The sequence below is a fragment of the Podarcis melisellensis genome (genome assembly GCF_964234715.1).
Source record: "Podarcis melisellensis genome assembly, chromosome: 1".
NCBI lineage: Eukaryota > Metazoa > Chordata > Lepidosauria > Squamata > Lacertidae > Podarcis > Podarcis melisellensis.
Window position 1 is genome coordinate 74631699 of NC_138528.1, and position 10972 is coordinate 74642670.

At 42.0% G+C, this 10972-nt stretch overlaps 1 long non-coding RNA gene across 1 annotated transcript; it reads right to left on the reverse strand.

Annotated features, from left to right (window-relative positions):
• Nucleotides 1-463: 463 nt before the first annotated feature.
• LOC309366230 lies at nt 464-10189 on the reverse strand. Its single transcript, XR_014166595.1, has 3 exons — nt 10091-10189; nt 3076-3185; nt 464-1268 (listed from the first exon to the last, which is right to left on the reverse strand). It is a non-coding gene; the product is annotated as an uncharacterized lncRNA (long non-coding RNA).
• Between the last annotated feature and the right edge of the window lie 783 nt (nt 10190-10972).

Sequence of the window (10972 nt, forward strand, 5' to 3'; positions counted from 1 at the left end):
CCATCTCTCTAACTTGCAATTAAGTCGGGCAGGGGAGAGTGATTGATTTTAAGAGCTGACCTTAATTTTTTGTTTAAAACGAAATCAGCCCCATGGCAAAAAGCAAATGAACTGCATTTTCAGTTTAATTAAAATGCTGACATTACAATGTAAATAATTGTGTTTTATTAATCATTTGCCTTCAAGCTTGTGACAGCAGCAATACTAAAGACAATTAAGTTGCTGGTGCTGAGTGCAATGCCTTAATAATTATGTGGCAAAAAAAAAACCTTAGGAAAATCTACATAGCAATTAGTCTGTCTGTCTGAGCTTTTTAGGACTAAAAACAAAAGGTGCAATTTTAAGCTAAAGTTATGCTCTGGAATAGACAAGGATACACTAGGAAAGCTAAACTACAGCACACAATTTGTGTGAATTCCATTAGATCAAATGATACACTGAAAAGTAATGCAGAGAGAGGCCCTTCCATGTAATTAAGAAAGATATCTTTATTCAGTCAAATAAGAGTAAAGGTTTGGTAGCAGGCAACAGACTGCAGGAGTCAAGATTCAGGAGTTCTGGCATCAGGCAGGTTATTTGGAACTGGAGAGAAGCAACAATGGGAACTGCAGTTTTCGAAACAGAGGAGGCTGAAGAAGTAGCTATGGTACAGGTCTGAACCATGCCCAGAAAAATTATGTGTTTTGACACATTATCAACACTGATAATTGTACTAATAATCCCATTTAGTGATGCTCCATAAATGGAGTAGCAGCTGTCTTCAGATGGCTTATGATTAATTAAAGTCCAGTGCATTTGAGGAAACCTTGGTATATTGGTTCCCTTTTTGCTGCAGTCCACAAGCCAGCAGAACACAATGAAGATGAAAATCTAGAAAAATGCTAGGGGCGTTAGCATTTTATTCGAGTCTTGTGCTATAAGAAAAGTAGCAGGTATTTAACTGACATATAGCTGAATTCAGAGTTTATATATTTATGTCTGCAAGACCATGTTGTCAAAATAATTGTACTGGATCCCCCTGCCTCCTGGATGCTTTGCTTTCATTTGTACAGGGATCACAATTCAAAATAGTGACATTTTCCGCTGCCATCAAAATGTCAAAGCTTGGAAACACTCATTGTACAGGTAGGAAAAGGAAGTAGTGGGTTGGATTCAAAGGTGCTGTTCTGGATGTGGGAGGAATCTCTTGCTCACAGAAGGGCTACTTCTCAGCTTGTGGTACAGCTTTGCATGAGGAAAAAATGGGGGGGGGGGTCCTGCTGTTCCACCTGTGGAAGTGTTTGTACAGTTAGAAGCATGATAACTGCTAAAGGATCTGCCCATTATTTCACTAGCATTTGCACAATTGTTTGCGTCACAGTTTTAACAGAGGATGCTAATATTCGGGGCACAGAAAATCTACCTGCCAAATTACAGGTTGCCCTGGGTTACTGTATATGGATACTGATAGTTCATATGGTGCTTGTTGTAGAGAGGCCCAGGGATTAGTTGTTTAAGATGAGGAATTAATTCCATTCTTAACAGTTCAACTAAAGCTAGAATAAAGGAGGTCAAGCTGATCAGCCAATGATTATGAGATGAGGCTCTCTTGAAGCACTGGCTAAGTCAAAACCAAGAAAAGAAAGGCTTTTGAAATGACTGGCTCCTAATGCATCTGAGGTGAGCTCTACTCATCGTCGACTTAAGCTGAAGTGCTTGGATTTAATCTTGTGAACTACTGTTTGGAGAGAACAGATTTCCAGCAACAAATAATCATTTACAGTGCTACATTAGTACTTTAGACCTGTCCTACGTGATGTAGCCAAACTGCATGTAAGTAGAGAATTAGGGCAGAGTTATTGATGCCTCCCCTGAAAACCCCCCCACAAAAAATGCTGGTTTTGTTTTGGGCCAATGTTCAATATAAATGTATAAGCAATGGAATCTGCCCCTGAGGGTACTTTGCAAGTGCAAAGGCCCAGGCAACAACCAGGCAATTGCCTTCACAGGCAGAACCACCCTGGCTCATTACTCTCCAGCTTCACTGGACAAGAGAATGGGTTTCTTGCCCCATTGCATCCAAGTAGTGACTCCAGAACCTCAGTCATGAATGGGAACTCAGTGACACAGCCATCAAACACATTCCATTAAATAGGCTGAAATTGGAGTTTTGCAACCATCGTCCTGCATTGCTGCACACCCGCTTAAAATAGGACAATGCATACATACTGCAAAAATTCTAGGAACAGAGCTGGACTAGAACCTGCTGCCAGAAGTTTTTTTTTAAAGAAACCTCACTTTAAAGCACAGGTCCTTCCACATCATAGATCTGAGTGCTTATAAGGTTCCTTGCACACATAACTGTTACCAGAAGTAGACCTACCAGGGCTCCAGGAAGCAACAGAGCCCAGGTATTATAAGTCCTCCTATTGTTGCAGCAACACCTCTCTCACCAAACCCCTTGCTTTAACTCTTACTACCTGGCTGAAGAGCTCCCCTGTTGGTTCAATACTTCTCCCTTGTCTTCCTGTCTCTCTGCCCTACTAACTGCCTCAGAGAGTCTTTGTCCTGGCTCAGATGTTCTGCAGCTTGTAACCATAGTTTCCTAATCTACATGCAATGGGACACAATGGTTAGTTGAACTCTTCTGGCTTACCACTACATAGTAAAAAAGGAAGAGGAAGCATGTGCAGACACAAGCATTGTTCATATCTTAGCTTATTAAGCTGAAATATGAATGTCTGGCCATTGTCTAAATCAGGCTTCCTCAACCTCAGCCCTCCAGATGTTTTGAGACTACAGTTCCCATCATCCTTGACCACCGGTCCTGCTAGCTAGGAATCATGGGAGTTGTAGGCCAAAAACATCTGGAGGGCTGAGGTTGAGGAAGCCTGGTCTAAATGGCTAGGAACAGCAAAATGAGATGCAATCAAAGCTGTGGAACTTTGTAGAACTTTTTGGGGGTAGATGGTTGCCCTAATCCAGCTTGGTTCAGGCAACAATCAGATGCTGGGAGGGAAGGCAGTGTTTGAATGAACCCCACCCCCCAATGACCTGCCCCATCAAGCTGCTGTGGTATTCATGCACATAACCCACCTGTGTGGAATGACTGCAATATGAAGCGGGAGCTCTGGCACGATGTTTTTCTCCCTCTGAATCTCCCACTCACTTCCTGTGCGAAGGAGGCAGCACAGAGAATTAAGGGTCTATGATAGGTTGAGTGGAGACATATAGAAGCTATTATTAGCATTAGCAGTTTGAACAGTCAAATTGATGAGATGCTTGAGGAAGATGTTGGTAAATTAAATGCAATTAGCAACATTCTAAAACCATTCTATCGCTGATTTTTTTAAAGGACATGTTTATTGCAAGGATGACCAAATGGAGCTAGAACTCAGACTGCTGTGCTGAATACCAATCCACCAAGAGAAAATGCATCTATTACATATTCGTAGCAGGTTTGTGAAAAAGCAGATTATGCTACTGGGCAAAAAAAGTGGGGGGGGGGTAGATAAAACTGAGTGTAAATCAGAGCAAGATGAGGGGAGCTGAAACAGAACCTTTTAATTGCTTTCTGATAGCCTGGGTCAAATGCTGAATGTGATTTTTTAAAAAGCTAACACAGAGAAGTACAAGATCTTCTGTTTGATACTCCCTCCTGCTGCTCTTTGAATGGATGTGGAGAAGCTTTGAATCTAATTTTTTTAAAGAGAGAGAGAGATTTCTTAGGGTTACCTGCTTTTTCCTTTTTTCCTTTTTTGAGGATTTAAACATTAGTTCTGAAAAATGCTTCTCAACTGTAAAGCATAAGCATTCCTTTAGAACATGCAACAAACACACAATCAGCGGCAATCACCCAATCCCAAATTACATCTAAGATTCCTGGACTGATTAACACAGAGAGATTATTATTGTTATCATTATCATCATGATTATTATTTTGATTATCAGTCCAATGCAAAAGGAGCATGAAATTAACTGAAGGACGGATCCAGGTCTAGTTTATCAGTTGGACGTTCCATTTGTGTGAAACAGCCACGGGGATGATACAGTGGTGGTGCCTTGGTTCTCAAACTTAATCCGTTCTGGAAGTCCATTCCAAAACCAAAGCATTCCAAAACCAAGGTGCACTTTCCCACAGAAATTAATGTAAAATGGATTAATCTGTTCCAGACTTTTAAAAACAACCCCTAAAACAGCAATTAACATGAATTGTACTATCTAATGAGACCACTGATCCATAAAATGAAAGCAATAAACAATGTACTGCAGTCACACAGTCAATTAGTAGCTGAACTGGGTTCCGCACAGTCACAAAAAAACAACAAAAAAGAGCCACAAAAATGCAAAATAAATAGCAAAAACAGACAGACCTCAGCATAACACTCAAAAAGGAAGTGTGGCACTCAAACTGGAAGCGTAACACTCAAAACGGAGCATGTTCAGATTCCGAAAAAGGTTCACAAACCGGAACACTTACTTCTGGGTTTGCAGTGTTTGGGTTCCAAGCTGAGTACCAAGGCATTTGAGAACCAAGGTACCACTGTACTTTAAAAAATAAAAAATAGAAAAAGAAGTCCTCAGATAGTCATTTGCTATGCATTTCCACAGTTCCTTTTACAATGACTAACTCCCACAAAGAAAGCAGGCTCCACAGTCACCTCTGTGTCTAACTCTACCAACTCAAGGGATTAATTTGGTTAAATGTGCTCATATCGTTTAGGGGAAGGAGCTGGGAGGCACAGCTAATGGCTTCTCTTCTTGGCAAGGAGCCCAAGGAGATGCCAGGCTGGTGATTATTTTTTACCTTGCACCAGCAGTCCCTTGGAGAATGCATTTCCTTCCCAGTTTGGGACACTAGCCATTATTTTGAACAGTGCCCTTTTCCTCTAGCCTTTCAAGATGAAACTCCTTTTCCTTTTATTATGTTAACGTACTATTTCTTCCTCCTCATCCTGGAACTTGCACCTCCCTTTCTCTACCTTCTGAAAGGGTGTTCAGGTAATGTGGTTCAGGAGCTTTCAATACACTGTGCCTAAGGGCCAGTGCACACACTCGCCTAACTGAATGGTGGAGGAGAGTGTGTGTTCTCGCATGCCGCCTCCTTCATGCACAGAAGAAAATGAGAGCTGCATAAGGCCATTGTACAATCTGCCCCCTAGCATAGCTGTCAACTGTCCCTTATTTGGCAGAAAAGTCCCTTATCCCAGCGCTGTGTCCCGCTGCTGTCCCTTATTGATGCTGTCCCTTAAATTTCCCGGGTTTCAAAGGAAGCAGCTCCTCTCCCTCCCTCCCTGCTGGCCAGGGAGGAGGGAGGCTCCAACTGTGTTGCTTGGCTGCGTTGCTCACCCAATAAGGTGTCTAAAAACAACTGGGGGGTGGAGCTTGCATGCCTTGTGCCGATCAAATTAGCCGCGTTGCCTGGGGACTCGCCTTTGCTCAGCGCTTCCCAGCAGAGAGATGACGGTGGTTTTCCTTGCTGCATCCCCTTTGCTGGGTTGCTGCGCTGTGGGAATCACTCTTGAGGCTTCATTTAGCTGTTGGCTGGGTTTTCTGCCTTTGGCTCAGAGGGGCTCATACCTGCGTTCGGAAAATCCCTTATTTTGGCTGCTGATCCCTTATTTTCGAGGCTGCTGGTCCCTTGTTTTCAAATCTGTAAGTTGACAGCTATGCCCCCTACTCCTTTCTGAACTGGACCTATGGAGTTCCTGGGTATGGACCATTCATACTCCACATTACTTATTCAGGTACTCTGGCAGCCATTTCTGGGCCAGGGAAAAGATTTTTTTGCACTTTTTATGATTATGTAAATCTTTTTTATCTTAGTGTATTTTAAATATACTGTAGGTTGCCTCATGAACTTTGCTTAGCAGGCAGAGTATAAATACTCCAAACTAACCAACTGCTGGAAATGGAAGTTGTCTCAGTAGGAGGCAGGCATTTTCAGGAGGCCCTTCTGCAAAGATGGAATGGCCGTCTGTCAGGGAGGCTGGCTCTGACACTGAGCTGAGGCTGGACTATAAGACCCTTCCAATTCTGTTTTTCCATTGGGCAGTCCAAGGTTTCCCCAAAATGAGGGCTACAGTTCTGCTTGTTTTGCACTGAGCCTATATCCCTGTTTTCCAGGGACGTACCTGATTTTGAGAAGCCGTCCCAGTTTCTGATTTGATCCTGGAATGTCCCACTTTTCCTTAGGATGTCCCTATCTATTTTCATTGGAGAAATGTTGAAGGGTATGAGCCTACACACTGGGGCATAATGAAAAAATATGTCTTTGGGTCTAGGAAACTCTCTTACTGAAGCAGTTCGTTAACATTAAATATTCATTTGGATAAAATAAAACCCCTATGCTAACTACTAATGGTAGTAATAGGGTCCTTGTATAAGTCAGATTTCTACCCTTCTTGTTAGAAATAATCTCTTCTTGCTGTCACCTCAGCCACCTCAAATGTTAGCATAGAAAAAATGGTATTGTATATTAAATATTGGGTCTTGGGTCTTAAATATTGAGTCTGTTTCTCAATATTTATGTGAACAAGTCAGGGTTTATCCACATTTGAACATTATTTAGCTGTTACCGGTAATTAATTTTCCTCCCATGTGAATTAGACCAGAGTAGACCATACCCAGATAAATTTGAATTTGTATATAAGAAGCAACTTTGGTCTTTCCTGTTCATGTCAGTAGGTGCTCCCTTTTCATGTTTGTCCCCGCCTCCTAATTTGTCATGTCTGTAATGCCAATGAAGTACTGACAGGGCCTGTGTGCAGACATTGGCTCCCAGTACGTTTCCGAGCACAATTCAAAGTGTTGGTGCTGACCTTTAAAGCCCTAAACGGCCTCGGTCCAGTATACCTGAAGGAGCATCTCCACCCCCATCATTCTGCCCGGACGCTGAGGTCCAGCGCCGAGGGCCTTCTGGCGGTTCCCTCATTGCGAGAAGCAAAGCTACAGGGAACCAGGCAGAGGGCCTTCTCGGTAGTGGCGCCCGCCCTGTGGAACGCCCTTCCAGCAGATGTCAAAGCGATAAACAACTACCTGACATTCAGAAGACATCTTAAGGCAGCCCTGTTCAGGGAAGTTTTTAACGTGTGATATTTCACTGTATTTTTGGTTTTTATGGAAGCCGCCCAGAGTGGCTGGGGAGGCCCAGCCAGATGGGCAGGGTATAAATAATAAATTATTATTATTATAGCTATGCTTTTAAAAAACAAAAACAAACCACCCAAGAACTGTGCAAAAGCAAACAGGCAATTGTAATTTTTGTTGTGCAGCTTTCTGTGCAAATCTGAGGGATCGAAAGAAAGAAAAAACTTCATCTTCCACAGCACATGGGAAATAGTTATGAGCAACAAATGGAAAAGAATTGGAAACATTGAAGTGACCCCAGGTGCAGCAGAACCCGGTTTTCCCCAGTTTATCAGATTATTCCTGTAGTGGGTAAACCCAAATTTACAGGAGAGAAACAACAAGGCTGGTGTTGTTTGAAGGTAAAATCATATGGACTATGCAAATTATATGGGAACACAAACAGCTATAAACACACAGTCAATTCCAGTGTGGACAAGCCCTCACTGAGTTCAACACGTGTTGTTGGAAAAGCATAATACAAATATTAACCCAAATCAAATATTAAATCAAATTGTTGGTAATAAGGTGAAATATAGGCATTTATAATTAATATGTGCTTTTTGGTTTCTATTTGAATTACAAATGGCTCAAGGCAAAACCTGCTTTAACCTTCATGTGTGAAAACACTTTTACATTGCTACTGGAAGATTCCACAGCTTGCTTCAGAAGTGAAATCAGAAATCCCAGGAGCCTCTACCAGCCTTTCTCAACCTGTGGGCCCCAGATGTTGTTGAACTACAACTCCCATCACCCCTAGCTAGCAAGGCCAGAGCTCAGGGATGATGGGAGTTGTAGTCCAACAACATATGGGGACCCACAGGTTGAGAACCACTGCGTGACAAAAACAAATAGAGACTCATGACCTCAGCATTGCTTTCTTTCTGCTTTTCCCTCAGAGTGCTGTTGGGATGATAGGGGCTCTTCAGGAGGCATTTATTCAGGGCAGATTTTTGAAGCCGGTCAGAATTGGCTTTATTTGATGCACCCGATGTGCCTACAGGGAATTAATTTGCAGCACAGGGCTTTGTAATTTCATGCTAGAACAGCATAAAATGGAGGAAGAACAACTCATCCAGAAGGAGGAGATTATGTAACAAAAGCAAAGAAGAATCTGTAGTGACATTAAAGATCCTTTGGAATAATCTTCTTGCTAGTTCTGTAATTCTGTATACCCCTCTAATTGGTTTTAAACAAGAAGCTGATAAAAAGAGGAAAATAACCCAGAATTAATTGGCTTCAGTTCCCTAAATTTTTTTGGACAATGAATATATTTCAACTGAAGAAACGTATCACATCTTGTACAAATTTATTATGATTAGACTCCACACATACACACCCATAGCGTTTCTGGCTTTCTCTTTAAGCACATTACAACTCTGGTAAGTGGTTGGTCTTGTGGTCTATACATGACCAAGAAGTCTTTGCTGCTACTGAAGGCAAATTGGGGTTTTGAATGGAGACCTGCAACCCAACAAGTGGCACCTGTGTAATACACATTTTGAAACACCAGCCTGCCACATTTGCATTTTACATGTTCGGGTCTACACTTAATTTAACTTTACACCTTACCTAAAAGAACAGCCCTGCTGGTTCAGACCAAAGGCTTATCCAACACCCATCATCCAGTATGTGAGAATGCTGTGAAGCCAACCAGATGCCCATGGGAACCCCACAAGCAGCACATGAGCTCAACATCACTCTCCTCCTCATGTTCCTCAGCAACTAGTTTTCAGAGGCATGTTGTCTGTGATACTGGAGATAATATATCATGTCTAGTCTCCCCAGATTGGTTTATCCTCCACGAATTTGTCTAATCCTCTTTCAGAGCTATTCAAGTTGGCAGGTGTAATCTTGTGGCAGCAAATCCTGTAGTTTAACAATGCTCTGTGTATAAAGGCACTTGGTATCAACTGTCCTGAATCTGCCAACTTCGTTGGAGGACCACAATGTGGTACAAACACTGTGCCTCCTCGGGACAGAGATAATAATAATAATAATAATAATAATAATAATAATAATAATAATAATAATAATTTATTCTTTATACCCCGCCCATCTGGCTGGGTTTCCCCAGCCACTCTGGGCAGCTTCCAACAGAATATTAAAATACAATAGTCTATTAAACATTAAAAGCTTCCCTAAACAGGGCTGCCTTCAGATGTCTTCTAAAAGTCTGATAGTTGTTTTTCTCTTTGACATCTGGTGGGAAGGAGTTCCACAGGGCGGGCACCATTACTGAGAAGGCCCTCTGCCTAGTTCCCTGTAACTTGGCTTCTTGCAGTGAGGGAACCGCCAGAAGGCCCTCGGCACTGGGGAAAGGACTGCATACCTTCAGAGGGAGGGACTTTGTCCTCAAAATGATAGGCCAAACAACCAGAGCAGGTCTACCCTGCCTCCCGAGGCCCGTTTCCACCAACACCATCATTATTATTATTATTATTATTATTATTATTATTACAATATATTTTATTAAAAAATTCTTAGTTTACAAAATATATATGCAGTGTCTCTTTTTTCAAGTTGTGTTTTCTATAAACAGTTTCATTTTTTTGTGAGACATTAGTATTGCATGCAGTAATAGACTGGGAAGAAAAGAGGGGGAAAGAGGGGGGATGGTGAGTGGGGTGGGGTGAGGTGGTAATGCTTCTATTCTTCTACTTAGTGTATGTGTGGGGTTTTGTGTCAGTGTCACTTGCTGGACTATTATTTGAGGATGTAGCAGAGGCCATGAAGCAAGACTTCTTTGCTGCCTTTATTGCCACATGGTAGATGGGATTATGTGTTCTAACCAGTGCTTCATTGGCCTTAGAGTGAGACTTACGCCACTGATCATAACATGGAGGCAATGCCTTATCAGGTGTCTAGAGAAGCCATGAAAGCGAAGACGATGCATGTGTGAAAAAGAAGCCCATCAGAGGTGCATGTGTGTTTGTAAATATGAAACTATCAGTAAATACTCAGGCTTCAACAACATGCTTACCAGTTGCAGACTGATAGTACATATTGCCACTTATGGCTAACCCCATATTTCCATACAGTTCCCTTTGCTATCTATCTGCTTTGAGAGTTTCAAGTGAATGGTACTGTTGGTTAATCATTATGACATCAGAGTGATGTGAAGGTATAAGTAGGGAAGAATTCTGAACAAATATCTTACTCTTCCCGCTGCCTTCACAATATTCCCTAAACAGGCACGCATAAGTTGATGAATGGGGAATTATCTAAGTCAGGGATATGAAGCCTGTCAAACAGCTGCAAAACGGCATTCTCCAAATAAGATGCGGTTAAAAGAAAGAAACATTGTTCAGGACCTGAACAGGAGTATAAAAGACAAATCGCAGTCCCTCAAGAAATGGGTGGAAGAACTGGATAGAGATGTGGAGGTGGTTATGAGCCTGATAAATGAGAAAGAGGAAAAGATTAAGAAATTAGAAAGTCGTAACAGGAGCTTGGCACACATCAATCGAAAACTAGGCACAAACAGGAATAATGCCATCAAGGTTTTTCAGCAAGATGATAAACCAGGACCTGCCTTACAGAGTAGAGAAAGCAACGAGCAGGCCAATGTAATTCAAGCCAGAAGAAAAGAGCCTCATTTATCTACGAAGAAGCCCGATTCTCATTTGGCAAGGACCAATTCTGATACAGAAACAACGATAAGAGACCCCGCGGAACAGTCTGAAAATATTAGGGGGGTACCTGTACAGTATCAAATTACTCCAAAGTTACCAGAGGGAAATGAGAGAATGAGTGCTGAAGACTTACTCATAAGGCCTAAACAAGCCAAATTGTCAGATTACCTCTCCGATCCTTTAAAGCTTTTGCATGCAGTTTTACTTTGCATTGGACTTTGCACAGTTTT